The sequence below is a fragment of the Lissotriton vulgaris genome, chromosome 4_1 (genome assembly GCF_964263255.1).
Source record: "Lissotriton vulgaris chromosome 4_1, aLisVul1.2, whole genome shotgun sequence".
Classification (NCBI taxonomy): domain Eukaryota; kingdom Metazoa; phylum Chordata; class Amphibia; order Caudata; family Salamandridae; genus Lissotriton; species Lissotriton vulgaris.
The window spans coordinates 1,302,126,405-1,302,149,110 of NC_141691.1; the positions used below are offsets into that span (position 1 = coordinate 1,302,126,405).

At 38.8% G+C, this 22,706-nt stretch overlaps 8 non-coding genes across 8 annotated transcripts; all 8 read right to left on the reverse strand.

The window, feature by feature from the left end:
- Positions 1-515: 515 nt before the first annotated feature.
- TRNAI-AAU (transfer RNA isoleucine (anticodon AAU)) lies at positions 516-589 on the reverse strand. Its single transcript has one exon. It is a non-coding gene; the product is annotated as a tRNA-Ile (tRNA).
- A 10,604-nt stretch (positions 590-11,193) lies between these two features.
- TRNAI-AAU (transfer RNA isoleucine (anticodon AAU)) lies at positions 11,194-11,267 on the reverse strand. Its single transcript has one exon. It is a non-coding gene; the product is annotated as a tRNA-Ile (tRNA).
- A 1,650-nt stretch (positions 11,268-12,917) lies between these two features.
- TRNAI-AAU (transfer RNA isoleucine (anticodon AAU)) lies at positions 12,918-12,991 on the reverse strand. The gene has a single exon. It is a non-coding gene; the product is annotated as a tRNA-Ile (tRNA).
- Positions 12,992-15,504: 2,513 nt separating this feature from the next.
- TRNAI-AAU (transfer RNA isoleucine (anticodon AAU)) lies at positions 15,505-15,578 on the reverse strand. The gene has a single exon. It is a non-coding gene; the product is annotated as a tRNA-Ile (tRNA).
- A 789-nt stretch (positions 15,579-16,367) lies between these two features.
- On the reverse strand, positions 16,368-16,441 carry TRNAI-AAU (transfer RNA isoleucine (anticodon AAU)). The gene has a single exon. It is a non-coding gene; the product is annotated as a tRNA-Ile (tRNA).
- A 789-nt stretch (positions 16,442-17,230) lies between these two features.
- Positions 17,231-17,304, reverse strand: TRNAI-AAU (transfer RNA isoleucine (anticodon AAU)). The gene has a single exon. It is a non-coding gene; the product is annotated as a tRNA-Ile (tRNA).
- A 789-nt stretch (positions 17,305-18,093) lies between these two features.
- Positions 18,094-18,167, reverse strand: TRNAI-AAU (transfer RNA isoleucine (anticodon AAU)). Its single transcript has one exon. It is a non-coding gene; the product is annotated as a tRNA-Ile (tRNA).
- Positions 18,168-18,956: 789 nt separating this feature from the next.
- On the reverse strand, positions 18,957-19,030 carry TRNAI-AAU (transfer RNA isoleucine (anticodon AAU)). Its single transcript has one exon. It is a non-coding gene; the product is annotated as a tRNA-Ile (tRNA).
- Between the last annotated feature and the right edge of the window lie 3,676 nt (positions 19,031-22,706).

Below are 22,706 nucleotides of genomic sequence, written 5' to 3' on the forward strand. Positions count from 1 at the left end.
TCAGCTTCCCCTCAAAGGAAATATAGACATACACATTATACAGAAGAAAATACATCTATTTTCAACATTAAAGGAGCATCAAGTATTGGCTTGGAGACTGATTGAAAGTATGTCCTTGGCATTTTTAACTTTATGCTCTACAGACTAAACTAATAGGCTCAATAAATACATAGGATACTATTGAAGAAATAGCATATGATGAAGTTCTACCGATTGTTAACCCAGGATAGTTGGAAAGCTTATATTCAGCTGTTTACATTCATACTATCTTTATATTTCATCAACAAGACAAAACAAAAATGACCTCAATAAATTGCAATAAATAAGAGATTTAGTTACTTGGCGTTAGAACTTAGAACCATTAATAGATATTTCAGGAGCTTTCAGAATAATAATTAATTCTACAACTATATCAAATGTATTCATACAATCCTTCAAGCAGCATTTGATCCAAGGTGATAAACAGTCAAAAATAAGACACAAGAAAAATTTATCTTTTTACAAACAATTAAACTTGGCCTGTACAGGGATCGAACCTGTGACCTTGGCGTTATTAGCACCACGCTCTAACCATCTGAGCTAACAGGCCATTTTGCACAAATTACTGGAAGTCCAGCATATGAAGAAGTGCTAATGATAGTTAACCCGGGAGATTTGGAAAGCTTAATTTCAGAGGTTTACCATGAAGTTATAAATATATAATATCAACATGAAGAAACTTATATGACTTTAAAAAAATTACAATACAAAAGAGATTTTCATACTTAGTGTTAGAACTTAGAACCATTAATGTTTTTTCCATGTGTTTTAGCAATAAATAACAATTCATCACCTATATGCAATTGATTCATTTAATCATTCTATCAGCTTCCCCTCAAAGGAAATATAGAGATACACATGATACAGAAGAAAATACATCTATTTTCAACATTAAAGGAGCATCAAGTATTGGCTTGGAGACGGATTGAAAGTATGTCCTTGGCATTTTTAACTTTATGCTCTGAAGACTAAACTAATAGGCTCACTGAATATATAGCATACTATTGAAGAAATGGCAGATGATGAAGTGCTACTGATTGTTAACCCGGGATAGTTGGAAAGCTTATATTCAGCTGTTTACATTCATACTATTTTTATATTTCATCAACAAGACAAAACAAAAATGACCTCAATAAATTGCAATAAATAAGAGATTTAGTAACTTGGTGTTAGAACTTAGAACCATTAATAGATATTCCAGGAGCTTTCAGAATAATAATTAATTCTACAACTATATCAAATGTATTCATCCAATCCTTCAAGCATCGTTTGATCCAAGGTGATAAACAGTCAAAAAAGAGACACAAGAAAAATTAATCTTTTTTCAAACAATTAAACTTGGCCTGTAATGAATGAATGAATGAATGAATGAATGAATGAATGAATAACTTTTATTGTGTGGTTACTTAAAACCATTACATTAAGATCAAGTAAAAAATTTACAAAAATTAAAAACCAGAGAATTCCAGTAGTCAAGCATGTCTTAAAAGGTTCCGAAAGTTCGTGGGGGCAAAAAAGGAAAAAAAAAACCCACAGAGTTTCTGGTGACAAGCATTTATAAGAAATTCCCAAAGTTCATACTGGCGCACGCGGTCGGGGGCCTGTGAGACCATCGGGGGTTCATACAGCAAGGTCTCTATTCCTGTGTGGCCCTTGCTGCTGTCAACTCAAGCCGAGTCTGTTGAATGAATTTTCCGAATGAGGCCATCTGTTTTACCACGCTCAAGGTGTAAAGATGATGGATTGCTTCCTTGACTGTGCGTGTCCCAGCGTCCCTCAGAATGGGCCTAAGATAGAGTGTGCGGGGTGCACGTAGAGCAGGGCAGCAAAACAGTAAGTGGGCCAGTGACTCTCGTTTATAGTTGCAGAGTCTGCAAACCCGAACTCCTGTGCCTGCATTTTCCGGATGGTATAGTTCATTGAGCGGCAGGGGGTGCAATCTGTAGGCAAGGATCTTGTGGAGAGCTGGGAGGCCCACGGCCTGCGTGAGATGGTTTCGTGGATTGAGCGCAATATGTGGCAAGCATAAGGACTCATGGAAGGCTCTTTTCCTGAGGGACTCCAAGTCCAGCTCCCGGGAGCGTGCACGCACTTGTCTCTTTATCACGTGTTTGATGGTCGTGTAGTTGACAAGATCCGGGTTCCATGACTCGATCGCCAGGTTCAATTGCGTCATGGCAGCTTCGATGGTAGCTGACCAGGGGTTCCCTTGTTCAGTGAAGATGTGTTTCAGAACGGCCTTTAGTGTGTTATCACGTGCCGCTGTTGCAAGGTAATAATATTTACTTAAAGCTGCCATTTCTTCCAAGGTTTGTTGGTTAAGCGCGAATTCCAGGTGGATTAGAGTGTTTCTTATACATTTCGGCAGATGATACAATCTCTTGTATGCCCCGCAGTGGATTTTTTCCAACTCCTTATTTAATTTGCCTGGGTACGCCTGTTGTGCGTAGTTAAGGGCCGGCATTAACTTGGCCTTAAGGACTCTTTGAATGGCCGTAGCTGATGGGCTATGTATAAGGGCTTGTAGTTTGCATAGGGCAAAGGTGATGGACTTGCCTTTGCCCTGAATTTTCTTTAGATGGGTGCCGCACGTCCCTGATTCGTGAAAGGAGGCCCCTAAGTATATGTATTTCTGGGTACTATCCAAGGTTAAATGGCCGAGGCTCCATTTTGCTCTTTTTTTTTGGGGTAGTGCCCAAAGATGACTATTTTTGATTTAGTCGGGTTTGCTACCAGCCTGTTATTGTTGTTGTATATTGCCAGGGCGGTGAGTGCCTTTTGGAGTCCTGTTTTTGTGTGATCCAGAATTACGAGATCGTCCGCATACTGCATGAAATGTATTTTGGTTGCCCCGATCTTTGGTGTTACTAAGGTGGCCCCCAGCAAGGCTGTCTCCATGTCTGCTGTACATAAGTTGAACAATAGGGGCGCCAACACGCACCCTTGTTTTAAACCGCGGTTCGTGACTATCTTATCAGTTGCGGAATCGTTTGAAAGTTTGATTCTTACCCAGGTGTTTTGGTACAGGGATTGTAGCGCTCTTAACAGGGAAGGATCGATGTTCCAGTGGACCAGCTTTCTCCAAAGGATGGTACGGTCTACCCCATCGAACGCAGCAGAATAGTCGATGAAGCAGGCAAATAAGGGGAGGCTTTTACGCAGCCGTGCTCGATTGATTAGATAAGAGAGTGCTGTAATGTTGTCCGCGGTCGAGGACCCTGGTCTGAAACCGGTTTGACAGAATGGCAGGAGATTTTCTTCACTTGCCCAGTCTGTGAGGTCTTTCAGGATGGCACTTGCATAAGCTTTACCCTCAATGTCCAACAGGGCGATCATACGGTAGTTAGTTGGGTCTGATTTGGTCCCTCTTTTATAAATTGGGTGCAGGAGCGAGCCTCGCCATGAGTCAGGCACAGCCCCTGACAGCCAACAGTCAGAAAATAGGTGGGTCAGGTTTTCAGACCAGAATTCAATGTTTGATTTGAATAGATGGCCTGGTAGGCCGTTAGGGCCCGGTGCGCCATTTGCTCGAATTTTTTTTAGTATTTTGGACACTAGGGTTTTTCCAGGAGGGGATGTTGTGTTAGTAGATTGAGCCGGGTCCAATTTTTGTGGGGTCGTGTTGTGAGGCTTGATAGTAAGTCCTTCTTCCTGGTAAAGTGCTTTTACATGGCGAACCCAGACAGAAGCCTCGAGGGCATTTTCTCTGTGGCTTGTGCCTCGACCAAGATGACTGATATAACTCCAAAACTCTTGTGATTTTCCGGGGCTCAGTAGATCGAAAATTTTCAGCCACTGAGCCTCGCAATGATTGCGCTTTGCGGCCCACACTTTTATGGAGTGGCTCTTTGCAACCTCTTGCAGTTGGACTTTATTTTTAGTTGTGCGGTTTTTACTGTAGGCTTTACGTTTTTTGTTTAAGTCCTTTGCACTGGTTTTAATTTCTGCATTGAATCCAAGTGTGGTCGGAGGATGCCAGCGGATTGCCCTGGGGTTGTCTCCACCTCCCCTAAGTTCTGCTGCTAGGGTCAAGGTGATTCCTTCCCATGTGGCTATCATCTCCTGGTTGTATTTGCACGGGGGCCAGCCTGCCCACGTATTTGCCCAGTTGTTAAAGGTTGCTGTGGCTACCTGCCCCCATTTTATTCTTCTGGGGAGTTTTGTTAATTCTTGGCCGTCCGAAGCTCCCACACATATCGGCTGATATCGTGATTGCACCGATAAGTTCATGGTTATTGTTAGTGCTGCGTGATCGCTATCATTGCGCTGGTGAACCATGAAATTTGTCATTTTGTTTTGCAGGTTGTCACTTAAGATGATGTAATCGATCGTCGTTTGGTTGTTATACGTGTGACTGATCAAGGCTCCCGGGGTGTTATTTAAGAGCAATGTGTGGGCCGTTGCCAGTTTGTGAGAGTTTAAGAGTTCATTCAGTGCTTCGGTCCCCCCGCGGTGTAGTCTTTGCTTGGTTGAAACCCCTATGGTATGAATGTTAAAATCACCGAGGATAATGCAGTCTAATGATGGATGGCCTAGCAGTAAAGATTCTAATTGATTTGCGAGTGTGAGCGAGTTCAATGTATTCTCCTGCAAGTTGTGATAGGTATTGATTAGTAGCATTGGTGGGATTCCGTTGGTCGAATTGGGGAATTTCAGAATGCCCGCCTGTAGGGTGTCTGGTAGATTGTGTATTTCCAAGAATTCTATGTTCAAGGCATGTTTTATATAGACACACTTGCCTCCTGATGGTCTTCCAAATATACTGTTTTTTTTAGCCGCTTTACTATATTCTGCATATCCTCTTAGCGAGAGTGGGTGAGTCAGCCAAGTTTCCTGTGTGCAAATGATGTCTGCTTCCTCCAAGAATTTCACCGCAGCTGAGCTTAGTAGCAGCTTTTTGAGTCCTGAGACATTCCACGTTAGTATTTTTAGACTCTCGGTGAATTTCTCTTTTTTCTTTAGACGTTTTTCTCGCTCGCTAGCAGCATGTTGAGATGTATGAGCTGAGTTTGCGAGGCGGGCTGTGTTAGGAGCTGGGGTTTAGTGCAGATGACAGCCAGGACCAGTCGTTGCATGAGGGGCCCCTGGTTGTGCACAATCGTTTTCCTTGAGTAAGGTTTGTTATGATCTTAATTGGGGTACCGTCGATTGGGCTGTTGTTTATGCTACCTTTGCACCCCTGGAGAACGGACTCAATTTTACGCCGATGGGTGGTGGGAGCGTTTATGGATGTAAAGTCAACCATGTCCTGCGCCTGGTTGTCCAGCTTGGGGTGTGGAATCAATGCTTTTAAGATTAAGGGATATTTTTGGGTCGGCTTTGCCTTTATCTTTATGCCCCAGCTTTCTAGTAATGGTTGTTGGCTCCTCAGTGCCTCCGCCAGGTCTGGTCTGATGAAGGTTAATTCCGTTGTTTCATTTTTTTCCTCGGCGTCTGGGGGCAGGAAAGAGATGGTCTCAATATCTTTGGTTTTTATACCTTCCAGTCCCGGCAGGTTTGCGCAGAGTGTTAAGAGATTACTTCGATTCAGGATGTCCCATTTTCCTTGAGAGATGTATTCTGGGTATAGCAGTATTTTCCGGTCCTCTTTGTTTGATTGGCTTGGAATGGCCTCTTTAAGCCAAGTTTTGCTCTGGATTTTGATTGGAGATGTCATCTTCAAGCCGGGCAGATGAAAGTTTGTCTGCTGGTTTGGTCCTATTATCACTTGAGGTGCCTCCATGGGCTTTGTGCTGGAGGAGCAGTGCTTATTCCGTTGCCTATCAACGACTTGCTCTGGTTTGAATAGAGTTGGCCCGTGGGGGGCGCTCTGAGAGTCAATGTTGATGACATTAATACTTCTTGGATTGTCGGGGGCTATTGCTTCGCTCATTGTGAGCTTGGTTTGTGCTGGGTTCTCAGATCTAGTTTGGCAGGGCTCCTGCGGGTCTAGCTTGACTTCAGCAAGGTTGGTTGCCTGCGAATCATGCGCATTTTTTTGTGTTATTGGCGCTGTCGCGTGTTGAGGAGCCAAGGGGGGAGCAAGCAGGCTTGGATCCTGGGCTGAAGTGAGGATGTGCAAATTTTCGATCGATGATCCTGTGGCTTCTGCTATATGCATGGGGGCTCCCAAGGTAGGCTGCTTATTGGGTCGTAGCCAATTGTGAATAACGCTGGAGGCGTATGTGTTATTTTTCTTCTCCATGTTGAGTTTTCTTAGTTTTTTCTTGTTTTTTCTTGACAAGTTTTGTAACTCTGGGCTGGGCGGCTTGAGGGTTAGTTGGTGTTCCTGACTTTCAACCTTTGTCAGGGTTAGACTTGTGCCGCCGGCAGAGGGCAGGGCCAAGGGTGCTGGCTTTTCCGAGCTGCTTGGGCAGGGGAAGGCCGGGCTGTTATCCGTGGGGTATGCCATATCGGGGCCCTGTGTAATTGAAGGCATACTCTTCAAACCGTTTTTTTTGTTTGCTTCACCCTTGAGGTCCTCTATTAGAGTGGTCATAATATTTGGAAGTTTTTGTAGGCTGTGCAGAATCGGACTGCAACTGCATGACTCTTGTTTGAATTGTGTGCCGTCCTGCGCTCTGCGTATCAGGGCGTTCAAGTTGTCCAGTTTTGAGTCTATCCCCGATATCAGATTTGCCACTATTTGTAGAATGTTGATCTGCACATCAAGCTTGTCCGCGTGCATTATCGCTGCGCCGGTCATTGCGACAAGGGCTTCACTGATTGATAATAGATGATTGGTTTTTACAGGGCCGCTATCCGAAGGCGGGGGTGGGTCCGTTTTATCATTTTCTTGGAGGCCCGATGTAGTTAAATTCAGTAAGTGTTTTGGGGTCCTGTCGAATAATTGTCGGGTTGCACCTTCCTCCATGGCCGGCGAGTCATAGAACAATTCTGTATGCGTTGGTATGGTGGGGGGGGTTGTACCTCCTCTCTTGTCGGCATGGGGGCTGTCTGAGGTGACATATATACTCGCTGTAGCTGTGGAAGGGCTACTCCGCTGGCAGTCCGCTGAGGAGGGAAGAGTCTGGACTGTTATGTTTGGTTGGGTGAGCCCAAGTGCCTCCGTATCCAGTGTCAAAGGTTTGGGACGCGTGCCACTCTGAAGGGTAAGTATTGTTGGTGAGAGAGGTATCCTGTTTGCCCGAGGGCTTGCAAGTGTTAAGTTCAACTCTTCTTCCTCTGTTACGTTGATAGCGAGCAAGCGGTCCGGGGAACTGGAACAAGAGGGGATGGTGGATGTTTTTGGGTTCAAGAAGCTTCTTATGTCTCTGTTCCCGACGGGTGCAGGTTGAGCGGTCTTTGATGCTAAGCCTAGGCTTGAGCATGTTTGGGTTCGGGGTGCTAGGGGGCTTTCCCCTGATGTCATATGGGGGGTGGGGTGGGAGGGAAGTAACAGGTAGTTCCACAATGAAGTCGATGTCTTGTCCCGGGAAGGTTGGAGTGGCCCCAGTCTCTCCCACTCCCCCCGCTTGTTCCTCGTCCCAGGGCCCCGGGCCTTGGTAAGGTCCCCCTAGCTCTAGTACTGGGGGGTAAAATAGCTTTGCCTTCCTTCTCTTGGCAGAGCTATGTGGCCGGGGCTTCTCCTGGGGTTGGACTAGGGTAGAGTTTCTGGTCCTCATTTTGGGCTGGCTAGGTGGTTGGCTTGGTGGCTCAGGTTTGCCGGCCCCTTGGTTGCTGCTGCTCAAGTAGAGAAAACCAAAGGAAACCAAAGCCCCTGGCAAGGGTCGCTCAGAGGGGAGCAGGCGGTGGGCGGGCTGCGTTGCTCTTCTTGGCGTCCCCTCTTTGCTTCTCGCCACGCGCTTTTCGGTACAGTCCGCCGGCTATGTGAAGGATCCTCACGCCTCACTCCTATCGCTGGTTTTCGCCTTGGCTGCTTGGCCGCTTTGAATCGATGAGTTGGTAGGCTGGAAGGCTGAGGAGCAGCTGTTGATAGGCAGCTCGCTTGCTGCTGCTGCACTTGTGCTTGTACTTGTGCGCATTTGATTAATTAGTCACTGTTTATTGCCACAGTTGATGCCACTGCCGCTGTAGCTGTTGGTCTTCAGCCGGCTATCTTTCGCTTGACGCCGAGGGAGGGGCAGGTAAGTATGTAGGTGAATGTGGCGTGTGGTGAGGTACAGCGGTACAGCGGTGAGGGGCAGGTGCAGTGCGGTAGAGGTGCAGGTCTCCACTTACTGCTTACTGCATCCCTGCATTCCGCGTGCCGCCTCCGCCTCGTTTTTCACGTTCCTCGCGTTCTCCTGCCTCCGTTATGTGCTGTTAGGCTGTAGCTTAGGCTTGGAGTGTGGCGTGCTCTGCGTCAATGGCTGGGGCGGCGGCGGGTCCGAGGCGCGGAGTCCGACTCCCGACTCCCGGCCCTTTGAATTGCGGCCCTTGAATTTGCCTTTCAGATCCCGGTTCAGATCCCGGGTCTGGTCTCGGGAGGTCACGGCGGCGTTTTCCTGCTTGCTTTTCCTGCTTGCTGTCACCGCTCCTGCTGCTGCTAGTCTGTTGCTGGTCAATTGCTGCTCTCTGGCACCCTCTGTCTGTAAAGAGGTCTAGGGACAAAGAAAGAAAGTAGGACACAGAGTAGGGGGTACTTGGCCTGTACAGGGATAGAACCTGTGACCTTGGCGTTATTAGCACCACGCTCTAACCATCTGAGCTAACAGGCCGGTCTGCACAAATCCCTGGAAGTCCAGCATATGAAGAAGTGCTAATGATAGTTAACCCGGGAGATTTGAAAGCTTAATTTCGGAGGTTTACCATGAAGTTATAAATATATAATATCAACATGAAGAAACTAATATGACTTTAGAAAAATTACAATACAAAAAAGATTTTCATACTTAGTGTTAGAACTTAGAGCCATTAATGTTTTTTCCATGTGTTTTAGCAATAAATAACAATTCATCACCTATATGCAATTGATTCATCTAATCATTGTGTCAGCTTCGCCCCCGAAGGAAATATAGACATACAAATGATACTGAAGAAAATACATCTATTTTCAACATTAAAGGAGCATCAAGTATTGGCTTAGAGACTGATTGAAAGTATGTTCTTGGCATTGTTAACTTTATGCTCTAAAGACTAAACTAATAGGCTCAATAAATATATAGCATACTATTGAAGAAATAGCAGATGATGAAGTGCTACCGATTGTTAACCCGGGATAGTTGGAAAGCTTATATTCAGCTGTTTACATTCATACTATATTTATATTTCATCAACAAGATAAAACAAAAATGACCTCAATGAATTGCAATAAATAAGAGATTTAGTTACTTGGCGTTAGAACTTAGAACCATTAATAGATATTCCAGGAGCTTTCAGAATAATAATTAATTCTACAACTATATCAAATGCATTCATCCAATCCTTCAAGCAGCGTTTGATCCAAGGTGATAAACAGTCAAAAATGAGACACAAGAAAAATTAATCTTTTTTCAAACAATTAAATTTGGCCTGTACAGGGATCGAACCTGTGACTTTGGCGTTATTAGCACCACGCTCTAACCATCTGAGCTAACAGGCCATTTTGCACAAATTCCTGGAAGTCCAGCATATGAAGAAGTGCTAATGATAGTTAACCCGGGAGATTTGGAAAGCTTAATTTCAGAGGTATACCATGAAGTTATAAATATAAATTATCAACATGAAGAAACTAATATGACTTTAGAAAAATTACAATACAAAAGATATTTTCATACTTAGTGTTAGAACTTAGAACCATTAATGTTTTTTCCATGTGTTTTAGCAATAAATAACAATTCATCACCTATATGCAATTGATTCATCTAATCATTCTATCAGCTTCCCCTCACAGGAAATATAGACATACACATTATACAGAAGAAAATACATCTATTTTCAACATTAAAGGAGCATCAAGTATTGGCTTGGAGACTGATTGAAAGTATGTCCTTGGCATTTTTAACTTTATGCTCTACAGACTAAACTAATAGGCTCAATAAATACATAGCATACTTTTGAAGAAATAGCAGATGATGAAGTGCTACCGATTGTTAATCCGGGATAGTTGGAAAGCTTATATTCAGCTGTTTACCTTCATACTATCTTTATATTTCATCAACAAGACAAAACAAAAATGACCTCAATAAATTGCAATAAATAAGAGATTTAGTTACTTGGCATTAGAACTTAGAACCATTAATAGATATTTCAGGAGCTTTCAGAATAATAATTAATTCTACAACTATATCAAATGTATTCATCCAATCCTTCAAGCAGCGTTTGATCCAAGGTGATAAACAGTCAAAAATGAGACAAGAAACATTTATCTTTTTACAATCAATTAAACTTGGACTGTACAGGGATCAAACCTGTGACCTTGGCGTTATTAGCACCACGCTCTAACCATCTGAGCTAACAGGCCATTTTGCACAAATGACTGGAAGTCCAGCATATGAAGAAGTGCTAATGATAGTTAGCCCGGGAGATTTGGAAAGCTTAATTTCAGAGGTTTACCATGAAGTTATAAATATATAATATCAACATGAAGAAACTTATATGACTTTAAAAAAATTACAATACAAAAGAGATTTTCATACTTAGTGTTAGAACTTAGAACCATTAATGTTTTTTCCATGTGTTTTAGCAATAAATAACAATTCATCATCTATATGCAATTGATTCATTTAATCATTCTATCAGCTTCCCCTCAAAGGAAATATAGAGATACACATGATACAGAAGAAAATACATCTATTTTCAACATTAAAGGAGCATCAAGTATTGGCTTGGAGACGGATTGAAAGTATGTCCTTGGCATTTTTAACTTTATGCTCTGAAGACTAAACTAATAGGCTCACTAAATATATAGCATACTATTGAGGAAATAGCAGATGATGAAGTGCTACTGATTGTTAACCCGGGATAGTTGGAAAGCTTATATTCAGCTGTTTACATTCATACTATTTTTATATTTCATCAACAAGACAAAACAAAAATGACCTCAATAAATTGCAATAAATAAGAGATTTAGTTACTTGGTGTTAGAACTTAGAACCATTAATAGATATTCCAGGAGCTTTCAGAATAATAATTAATTCTACAACTATATCAAATGTATTCATCCAATCCTTCAAGCATCGTTTGATCCAAGGTGATAAACAGTCAAAAATGAGACACAAGATAAAAATTAATCTTTTTTCAAACAATTAAACTTGGCCTGTACAGGGATCGAACCTGTGACCTTGGCGTTATTAGCACCACGCTCTAACCATCTGAGCTAACAGGCCGGTCTGCAGAAATTCCTGGAAGTCCAGCATATGAAGAAGTGCTAATGATAGTTAACCCGGGAGATTTGGAAAGCTTAATTTCGGAGGTTTACCATGAAGTTATAAATATATAATATCAACATGAAGAAACTAATATGACTTTAGAAAAATTACAATACAAAAGAGATTTTCATACTTAGTGTTAGAACTTAGAGCCATTAATGTTTTTTCCATGTGTTTTAGCAATAAATAACAATTCATCACCTATATGCAATTGATTCATCTAATCATTGTGTCAGCTTCCCCTCGAAGGAAATATAGACATACAAATGATACTGAAGAAAATACATCTATTTTCAACATTAAAGGAGCATCAAGTATTGGCTTAGAGACTGATTGAAAGTATGTTCTTGGCATTGTTAACTTTATGATCTAAAGACTAAACTAATAGGCTCAATAAATATATAGCATACTATTGAAGAAATAGCAGATGATGAAGTGCTACCGATTGTTAACCCGGGATAGTTGGAAAGCTTATATTCAGCTGTTTACATTCATACTATCTTTATATTTCATCAACAAGACAAAACAAAAATGACCTCAATAAATTGCAATAAATAAGAGATTTAGTTACTTGGCGTTAGAACTTAGAACCATTAATAGATATTTCAGGAGCTTTCAGAATAATAATTAATTCTACAACTATATCAAATGTATTCATCCAATCCTTCAAGCAGCGTTTGATCCAAGGTGATAAACAGTCAAAAATGAGACAAGAAACATTTATCTTTTTACAATCAATTAAACTTGGACTGTACAGGGATCAAACCTGTGACCTTGGCGTTATTAGCACCACGCTCTAACCATCTGAGCTAACAGGCCATTTTGCACAAATGACTGGAAGTCCAGCATATGAAGAAGTGCTAATGATAGTTAGCCCGGGAGATTTGGAAAGCTTAATTTCAGAGGTTTACCATGAAGTTATAAATATATAATATCAACATGAAGAAACTTATATGACTTTAAAAAAATTACAATACAAAAGAGATTTTCATACTTAGTGTTAGAACTTAGAACCATTAATGTTTTTTCCATGTGTTTTAGCAATAAATAACAATTCATCATCTATATGCAATTGATTCATTTAATCATTCTATCAGCTTCCCCTCAAAGGAAATATAGAGATACACATGATACAGAAGAAAATACATCTATTTTCAACATTAAAGGAGCATCAAGTATTGGCTTGGAGACGGATTGAAAGTATGTCCTTGGCATTTTTAACTTTATGCTCTGAAGACTAAACTAATAGGCTCACTAAATATATAGCATACTATTGAGGAAATAGCAGATGATGAAGTGCTACTGATTGTTAACCCGGGATAGTTGGAAAGCTTATATTCAGCTGTTTACATTCATACTATTTTTATATTTCATCAACAAGACAAAACAAAAATGACCTCAATAAATTGCAATAAATAAGAGATTTAGTTACTTGGTGTTAGAACTTAGAACCATTAATAGATATTCCAGGAGCTTTCAGAATAATAATTAATTCTACAACTATATCAAATGTATTCATCCAATCCTTCAAGCATCGTTTGATCCAAGGTGATAAACAGTCAAAAATGAGACACAAGAAAAATTAATCTTTTTTCAAACAATTAAACTTGGCCTGTACAGGGATCGAACCTGTGACCTTGGCGTTATTAGCACCACGCTCTAACCATCTGAGCTAACAGGCCGGTCTGCAGAAATTCCTGGAAGTCCAGCATATGAAGAAGTGCTAATGATAGTTAACCCGGGAGATTTGGAAAGCTTAATTTCGGAGGTTTACCATGAAGTTATAAATATATAATATCAACATGAAGAAACTAATATGACTTTAGAAAAATTACAATACAAAAGAGATTTTCATACTTAGTGTTAGAACTTAGAGCCATTAATGTTTTTTCCATGTGTTTTAGCAATAAATAACAATTCATCACCTATATGCAATTGATTCATCTAATCATTGTGTCAGCTTCCCCTCGAAGGAAATATAGACATACAAATGATACTGAAGAAAATACATCTATTTTCAACATTAAAGGAGCATCAAGTATTGGCTTAGAGACTGATTGAAAGTATGTTCTTGGCATTGTTAACTTTATGATCTAAAGACTAAACTAATAGGCTCAATAAATATATAGCATACTATTGAAGAAATAGCAGATGATGAAGTGCTACCGATTGTTAACCCGGGATAGTTGGAAAGCTTATATTCAGCTGTTTACATTCATACTATCTTTATATTTCATCAACAAGACAAAACAAAAATGACCTCAATAAATTGCAATAAATAAGAGATTTAGTTACTTGGCGTTAGAACTTAGAACCATTAATAGATATTCCAGGAGCTTCCAGAATAATAATTAATTCTACAACTATATCAAATGTATTCATCCAATCCTTCAAGCAGCATTTGATCCAAGGTGATAAACAGTCAAAAATGAGACACAAGAAAAATTAATCTTTTTACAAACAATTAAACTTGGCCTGTTCAGGGATCGAACCTGTGACCTTGGCGTTATTAGCACCACGCTCTAACCATCTGAGCTAACAGGCCGTTTTGCACAAACTCCTGGAAGTCCAGCATATGAAGAAGTGCTAATGATAGTTAACCCGGGAGATTCGGAAAGCTTAATTTCAGAGGTGTACCATGAAGTTATAAATATAAATTATCAACATGAAGAAACTAATATGACTTTAGAAAAATTACAATACAAAAGAGATTTTCATACTTAGTGTTAGAACTTAGAACCATTAATGTTTTTTCCATGTGTTTTAGCAATAAATAACAATTCATCACCTATATGCAATTGATTCATCTAATCATTCTATCAGCTTCCCCTCAAAGGAAATATAGACATACACATTATACAGAAGAAAATACATCTATTTTCAACATTAAAGGAGCATCAAGTATTGGCTTGGAGACTGATTGAAAGTATGTCCTTGGCATTTTTAACTTTATGCTCTACAGACTAAACTAATAGGCTCAATAAATACATAGCATACTATTGAAGAAATAGCAGATGATGAAGTGCTACCGATTGTTAACCCGGGATAGTTGGAAAGCTTATATTCAGCTGTTTACATTCATACTATCTTTATATTTCATCAACAAGACAAAACAAAAATGACCTCAATAAATTGCAATAAATAAGAGATTTAGTTACTTGGCGTTAGAACTTAGAACCATTAATAGATATTTCAGGAGCTTTCAGAATAATAATTAATTCTACAACTATATCAAATGTATTCATCCAATCCTTCAAGCAGCGTTTGATCCAAGGTGATAAACAGTCAAAAATGAGACAAGAAACATTTATCTTTTTACAATCAATTAAACTTGGACTGTACAGGGATCGAACCTGTGACCTTGGCGTTATTAGCACCACGCTCTAACCATCTGAGCTAACAGGCCATTTTGCACAAATTACTGGAAGTCCAGCATATGAAGAAGTGCTAATGATAGTTAGCCCGGGAGATTTGGAAAGCTTCATTTCAGAGGTTTACCATGAAGTTATAAATATATAATATCAACATGAAGAAACTTATATGACTTTAAAAAAATTACAATACAAAAGAGATTTTCATACTTAGTGTTAGAACTTAGAACCATTAATGTTTTTTCCATGTGTTTTAGCAATAAATAACAATTCATCACCTATATGCAATTGATTCATTTAATCATTCTATCAGCTTCCCCTCAAAGGAAATATAGAGATACACATGATACAGAAGAAAATACATCTATTTTCAACATTAAAGGAGCATCAAGTATTGGCTTGGAGACGGATTGAAAGTATGTCCTTGGCATTTTTAACTTTATGCTCTGAAGACTAAACTAATAGGCTCACTAAATATATAGCATACTATTGAGGAAATAGCAGATGATGAAGTGCTACTGATTGTTAACCCGGGATAGTTGGAAAGCTTATATTCAGCTGTTTACATTCATACTATTTTTATATTTCATCAACAAGACAAAACAAAAATGACCTCAATAAATTGCAATAAATAAGAGATTTAGTTACTTGGTGTTAGAACTTAGAACCATTAATAGATATTCCAGGAGCTTTCAGAATAATAATTAATTCTACAACTATATCAAATGTATTCATCCAATCCTTCAAGCATCGTTTGATCCAAGGTGATAAACAGTCAAAAATGAGACACAAGAAAAATTAATCTTTTTTCAAACAATTAAACTTGGCCTGTACAGGGATCGAACCTGTGACCTTGGCGTTATTAGCACCACGCTCTAACCATCTGAGCTAACAGGCCGGTCTGCAGAAATTCCTGGAAGTCCAGCATATGAAGAAGTGCTAATGATAGTTAACTCGGGAGATTTGGAAAGCTTAATTTCGGAGGTTTACCATGAAGTTATAAATATATAATATCAACATGAAGAAACTAATATGACTTTAGAAAAATTACAATACAAAAGAGATTTTCATACTTAGTGTTAGAACTTAGAGCCATTAATGTTTTTTCCATGTGTTTTAGCAATAAATAACAATTCATCACCTATATGCAATTGATTCATCTAATCATTGTGTCAGCTTCCCCTCGAAGGAAATATAGACATACAAAGGATACTGAAGAAAATACATCTATTTTCAACATTAAAGGAGCATCAATTATTGGCTTAGAGACTGATTGAAAGTATGTTCTTGGCATTGTTAACTTTATGCTCTAAAGACTAAACTAATAGGCTCAATAAATATATAGCATACTATTGATGAAATAGCAGATGATGAAGTGCTACTGATTGTTAACCCGGGATAGTTGGAAAGCTTATAATCAGCTGTTTACATTCATACTATTTTTATATTTCATCAACAAGACAAAACAAAAATGACCTCAATAAATTGCAATAAATGAGAGATTTAGTTACTTGGTGTTAGAACTTAGAACCATTAATAGATATTCCAGGAGCTTTCAGAATAATAATTAATTCTACAACTATATCAAATGTATTCATCCAATCCTTCAAGCATCGTTTGATCCAAGGTGATAAACAGTCAAAAATGAGACACAAGAAAAATTAATCTTTTTTCAAACAATTAAACTTGGCCTGTACAGGGATCGAACCTGTGACCTTGGCGTTATTAGCACCACGCTCTAACCATCTGAGCTAACAGGCCGATCTGTACAAATTCCTGGAAGTCCAGCATATGAAGAAGTGCTAATGATAGTTAACCTGGGAGATTTGGAAAGCTTAATTTCGGAGGTTTACCATGAAGTTATAAATATATAATATCAACATGAAGAAACTAATATGACTTTAGAAAAATTACAATACAAAAGAGATTTTCATACTTAGTGTTAGAACTTAGAGCCATTAATGTTTTTTCCATGTGTTTTAGCAATAAATAACAATTCATCACCTATATGCAATTGATTCATCTAATCATTGTGTCAGCTTCCCCTCGAAGGAAATATAGACATACAAATGATACTGAAGAAAATACATCTATTTTCAACATTAAAGGAGCATCAAGTATTGGCTTAGAGACTGATTGAAAGTATGTTCTTGGCATTGTTAACTTTATGCTCTAAAGACTAAACTAATAGGCTCAATAAATATATAGCATACTATCGAAGAAATAGCAGATGATGAAGTGCTACCGATTGTTAACCCGGGATAGTTGGAAAGCTTATATTCAGCTGTTTACATTCATACTATCTTTATATTTCATCAACAAGACAAAACAAAAATGACCTCAATAAATTGCAATAAATAAGAGATTTAGTTACTTGGCGTTAGAACTTAGAACCATTAATAGATATTCCAGGAGCTTCCAGAATAATAATTAATTCTACAACTATATCAAATGTATTCATCCAATCCTTCAAGCAGCATTTGATCCAAGGTGATAAACAGTCAAAAATGAGACACAAGAAAAATTAATCTTTTTACAAACAATTAAACTTGGCCTGTACAGGGATCGAACCTGTGACCTTGGCGTTATTAGCACCACGCTCTAACCATCTGAGCTAACAGGCCGTTTTGCACAAACTCGTGGAAGTCCAGCATATGAAGAAGTGCTAACGATAGTTAACCCGGGAGATTTGGAAAGCTTAATTTCAGAGGTGTACCATGAAGTTATAAATATAAATTATCAACATGAAGAAACTAATATGACTTTAGAAAAATTACAATACAAAAGAGATTTTCATACTTAGTGTTAGAACTTAGAACCATTAATGTTTTTTCCATGTGTTTTAGCAATAAATAACAATTCATCACCTATATGCAATTGATTCATCTAATCATTCTATCAGCTTCCCCTCAAAGGAAATATAGACATACACATTATACAGAAGAAAATACATCTATTTTCAACATTAAAGGAGCATCAAGTATTGGCTTGGAGACTGATTGAAAGTATGTCCTTGGCATTTTTAACTTTATGCTCTACAGACTAAACTAATAGGCTCAATAAATACATAGGATACTATTGAAGAAATAGCATATGATGAAGTTCTACTGATTGTTAACCCGGGATAGTTGGAAAGCTTATAATCAGCTGTTTACATTCATACTATTTTTATATTTCATCAACAAGACAAAACAAAAATGACCTCAATAAATTGCAATAAATGAGAGATTTAGTTACTTGGTGTTAGAACTTAGAACCATTAATAGATATTCCAGGAGCTTTCAGAATAATAATTAATTCTACAACTATATCAAATGTATTCATCCAATCCTTCAAGCAGCATTTGATCCAAGGTGATAAACAGTCAAAAATGAGACACAAGAAAAATTAATCTTTTTACAAACAATTAAACTTGGCCTGTACAGGGATCGAACCTGTGACCTTGGCGTTATTAGCACCACGCTCTAACCATCTGAGCTAACAGGCCGTTTTGCACAAACTCGTGGAAGTCCAGCATATGAAGAAGTGCTAACGATAGTTAACCCGGGAGATTTGGAAAGCTTAATTTCAGAGGTGTACCATGAAGTTATAAATATAAATTATCAACATGAAGAAACTAATATGACTTTAGAAAAATTACAATACAAAAGAGATTTTCATACTTAGTGTTAGAACTTAGAACCATTAATGTTTTTTCCATGTGTTTTAGCAATAAATAACAATTCATCACCTATATGCAATTGATTCATCTAATCATTCTATCAGCTTCCCCTCAAAGGAAATATAGACATACACATTATACAGAAGAAAATACATCTATTTTCAACATTAAAGGAGCATCAAGTATTGGCTTGGAGACTGATTGAAAGTATGTCCTTGGCATTTTTAACTTTATGCTCTACAGACTAAACTAATAGGCTCAATAAATACATAGGATACTATTGAAGAAATAGCATATGATGAAGTTCTACCGATTGTTAACCCAGGATAGTTGGAAAGCTTATATTCAGCTGTTTACATTCATACTATCTTTATATTTCATCAACAAGACAAAACAAAAATGACCTCAATAAATTGCAATAAATAGGAGATTTAGTTACTTGGCGTTAGAACTTAGAACCATTAATAGATATTTCAGGAGCTTTCAGAATAATAATTAATTCTACAACTATATCAAATGTATTCATCCAATCCTTCAAGCAGCATTTGATCCAAGGTGATAAACAGTCAAAAAAGAGACACAAGAAAAATTAATCTTTTTTCAAACAATTAAACTTGGCCTGTACAGGGATCGAACCTGTGACCTTGGCGTTATTAGCACCACGCTCTAACCATCTGAGCTAACAGGCCATTTTGCACAAATTACTGGAAGCCCAGCATATGAAGAAGTGCTAATGATAGTTAACCCGGGAGATTTGGAAAGCTTAATTTCAGAGGTTTACCATGAAGTTATAAATATATAATATCAACATGAAGAAACTTATATGACTTTAAAAAAATTACAATACAAAAGAGATTTTCATACTTAGTGTTAGAACTTAGAACCATTAATGTTTTTTCCATGTGTTTTAGCAATAAATAACAATTCATCACCTATATGCAATTGATTCATTTAATCATTCTATCAGCTTCCCCTCAAAGGAAATATAGAGATACACATGATACAGAAGAAAATACATATATTTTCAACATTAAAGGAGCATCAAGTATTGGCTTGGAGACGGATTGAAAGTATGTCCTTGGCATTTTTAACTTTATGCTCTGAAGACTAAACTAATAGGCTCACTAAATATATAGCATACTATTGAAGAAATGGCAGATGATGAAGTGCTACTGATTGTTAACCCGGGATAGTTGGAAAGCTTATATTCAGCTGTTTACATTCATACTATTTTTATATTTCATCAACAAGACAAAACAAAAATGACCTCAATAAATTGCAATAAATAAGAGATTTAGTAACTTGGTGTTAGAATTAGAACCATTAATAGATATTTCAGGAGCTTTCAGAATAATAATTAATTCTACAACTATATCAAATGTATTCATCCAATCCTTCAAGCAGCGTTTGATCCAAGGTGATAAACAGTCAAAAATAAGACACAAGAAAAATTTTTCTTTTTACAAACAATTAAACTTGGCCTGTACAGGGATCGAACCTGTGACCTTGGCGTTATTAGCACCACGCTCTAACCATCTGAGATAACAGGCCATTTTGCACAAATTACTGGAAGTCCAGCATATGAAGAAGTGCTAATGATAGTTAACCCGGGAGATTTGGAAAGCTTAATTTCAGAGGTTTACCATGAAGTTATAAATATATAATATCAACATGAAGAAACTTATATGACTTTAAAAAAAATTACAATACAAAAGATATTTTCATACTTAGTGTTAGAACTTAGAACCATTAATGTTTTTTCCATGTGTTTTAGCAATAAATAACAATTCATCACCTATATGCAATTGATTCATTTAATCATTCTATCAGCTTCCCCTCAAAGGAAATATAGAGATACACATGATACAGAAGAAAATACATCTATTTTCAACATTAAAGGAGCATCAAGTATTGGCTTGGAGACGGATTGAAAGTATGTCCTTGGCATTTTTAACTTTATGCTCTGAAGACTAAACTAATAGGCTCACTGAATATATAGCATACTATTGAAGAAATGGCAGATGATGAAGTGCTACTGATTGTTAACCCGGGATAGTTGGAAAGCTTATATTCAGCTGTTTACATTCATACTATTTTTATATTTCATCAACAAGACAAAACAAAAATGACCTCAATAAATTGCAATAAATAAGAGATTTAGTAACTTGGTGTTAGAACTTAGAACCATTAATAGATATTCCAGGAGCTTTCAGAATAATAATTAATTCTACAACTATATCAAATGTATTCATCCAATCCTTCAAGCATCGTTTGATCCAAGGTGATAAACAGTCAAAAAAGAGACACAAGAAAAATTAATCTTTTTTCAAACAATTAAACTTGGCCTGTAATGAATGAATGAATGAATGAATGAATGAATGAATGAATGAATAACTTTTATTGTGTGGTTACTTAAAACCATTACATTAAGATCAAGTAAAAAATTTACAAAAATTAAAAACCAGAGAATTCCAGTAGTCAAGCATGTCTTAAAAGGTTCCGAAAGTTCGTGGGGGCAAAAAAGGAAAAAAAAAACCCACAGAGTTTCTGGTGACAAGCATTTATAAGAAATTCCCAAAGTTCATACTGGCGCACGCGGTCGGGGGCCTGTGAGACCATCGGGGGTTCATACAGCAAGGTCTCTATTCCTGTGTGGCCCTTGCTGCTGTCAACTCAAGCCGAGTCTGTTGAATGAATTTTCCGAATGAGGCCATCTGTTTTACCACGCTCAAGGTGTAAAGATGATGGATTGCTTCCTTGACTGTGCGTGTCCCAGCGTCCCTCAGAATGGGCCTAAGATAGAGTGTGCGGGGTGCACGTAGAGCAGGGCAGCAAAACAGTAAGTGGGCCAGTGACTCTCGTTTATAGTTGCAGAGTCTGCAAACCCGAACTCCTGTGCCTGCATTTTCCGGATGGTATAGTTCATTGAGCGGCAGGGGGTGCAATCTGTAGGCAAGGATCTTGTGGAGAGCTGGGAGGCCCACGGCCTGCGTGAGATGGTTTCGTGGATTGAGCGCAATATGTGGCAAGCATAAGGACTCATGGAAGGCTCTTTTCCTGAGGGACTCCAAGTCCAGCTCCCGGGAGCGTGCACGCACTTGTCTCTTTATCACGTGTTTGATGGTCGTGTAGTTGACAAGATCCGGGTTCCATGACTCGATCGCCAGGTTCAATTGCGTCATGGCAGCTTCGATGGTAGCTGACCAGGGGTTCCCTTGTTCAGTGAAGATGTGTTTCAGAACGGCCTTTAGTGTGTTATCACGTGCCGCTGTTGCAAGGTAATAATATTTACTTAAAGCTGCCATTTCTTCCAAGGTTTGTTGGTTAAGGGCGAATTCCAGGTGGATTAGAGTGTTTCTTATACATTTCGGCAGATGATACAATCTCTTGTATGCCCCGCAGTGGATTTTTTCCAACTCCTTATTTAATTTGCCTGGGTACGCCTGTTGTGCGTAGTTAAGGGCCGGCATTAACTTGGCCTTAAGGACTCTTTGAATGGCCGTAGCTGATGGGCTATGTATAAGGGCTTGTAGTTTGCATAGGGCAAAGGTGATGGACTTGCCTTTGCCCTGAATTTTCTTTAGATGGGTGCCGCACGTCCCTGATTCGTGAAAGGAGGCCCCTAAGTATATGTATTTCTGGGTACTATCCAAGGTTAAATGGCCGAGGCTCCATTTTGCTCTTTTTTTTTGGGGTAGTGCCCAAAGATGACTATTTTTGATTTAGTCGGGTTTGCTACCAGCCTGTTATTGTTGTTGTATATTGCCAGGGCGGTGAGTGCCTTTTGGAGTCCTGTTTTTGTGTGATCCAGAATTATGAGATCGTCCGCATACTGCATGAAATGTATTTTGGTTGCCCCGATCTTTGGTGTTACTAAGGTGGCCCCCAGCAAGGCTGTCTCCATGTCTGCTGTATATAAGTTGAACAATAGGGGCGCCAACACGCACCCTTGTTTTAAACCGCGGTTCGTGACTATCTTATCAGTTGCAGAATCGTTTGAAAGTTTGATTCTTACCCAGGTGTTTTGGTACAGGGATTGTAGCGCTCTTAACAGGGAAGGATCGATGTTCCAGTGGACCAGCTTTCTCCAAAGGATGGTACGGTCTACCCCATCGAACGCAGCAGAATAGTCGATGAAGCAGGCAAATAAGGGGAGGCTTTTACGCAGCCGTGCTCGATTGATTAGATAAGAGAGTGCTGTAATGTTGTCCGCGGTCGAGGACCCTGGTCTGAAACCGGTTTGACAGAATGGCAGGAGATTTTCTTCACTTGCCCAGTCTGTGAGGTCTTTCAGGATGGCACTTGCATAAGATTTACCCTCAATGTCCAACAGGGCGATCATACGGTAGTTAGTTGGGTCTGATT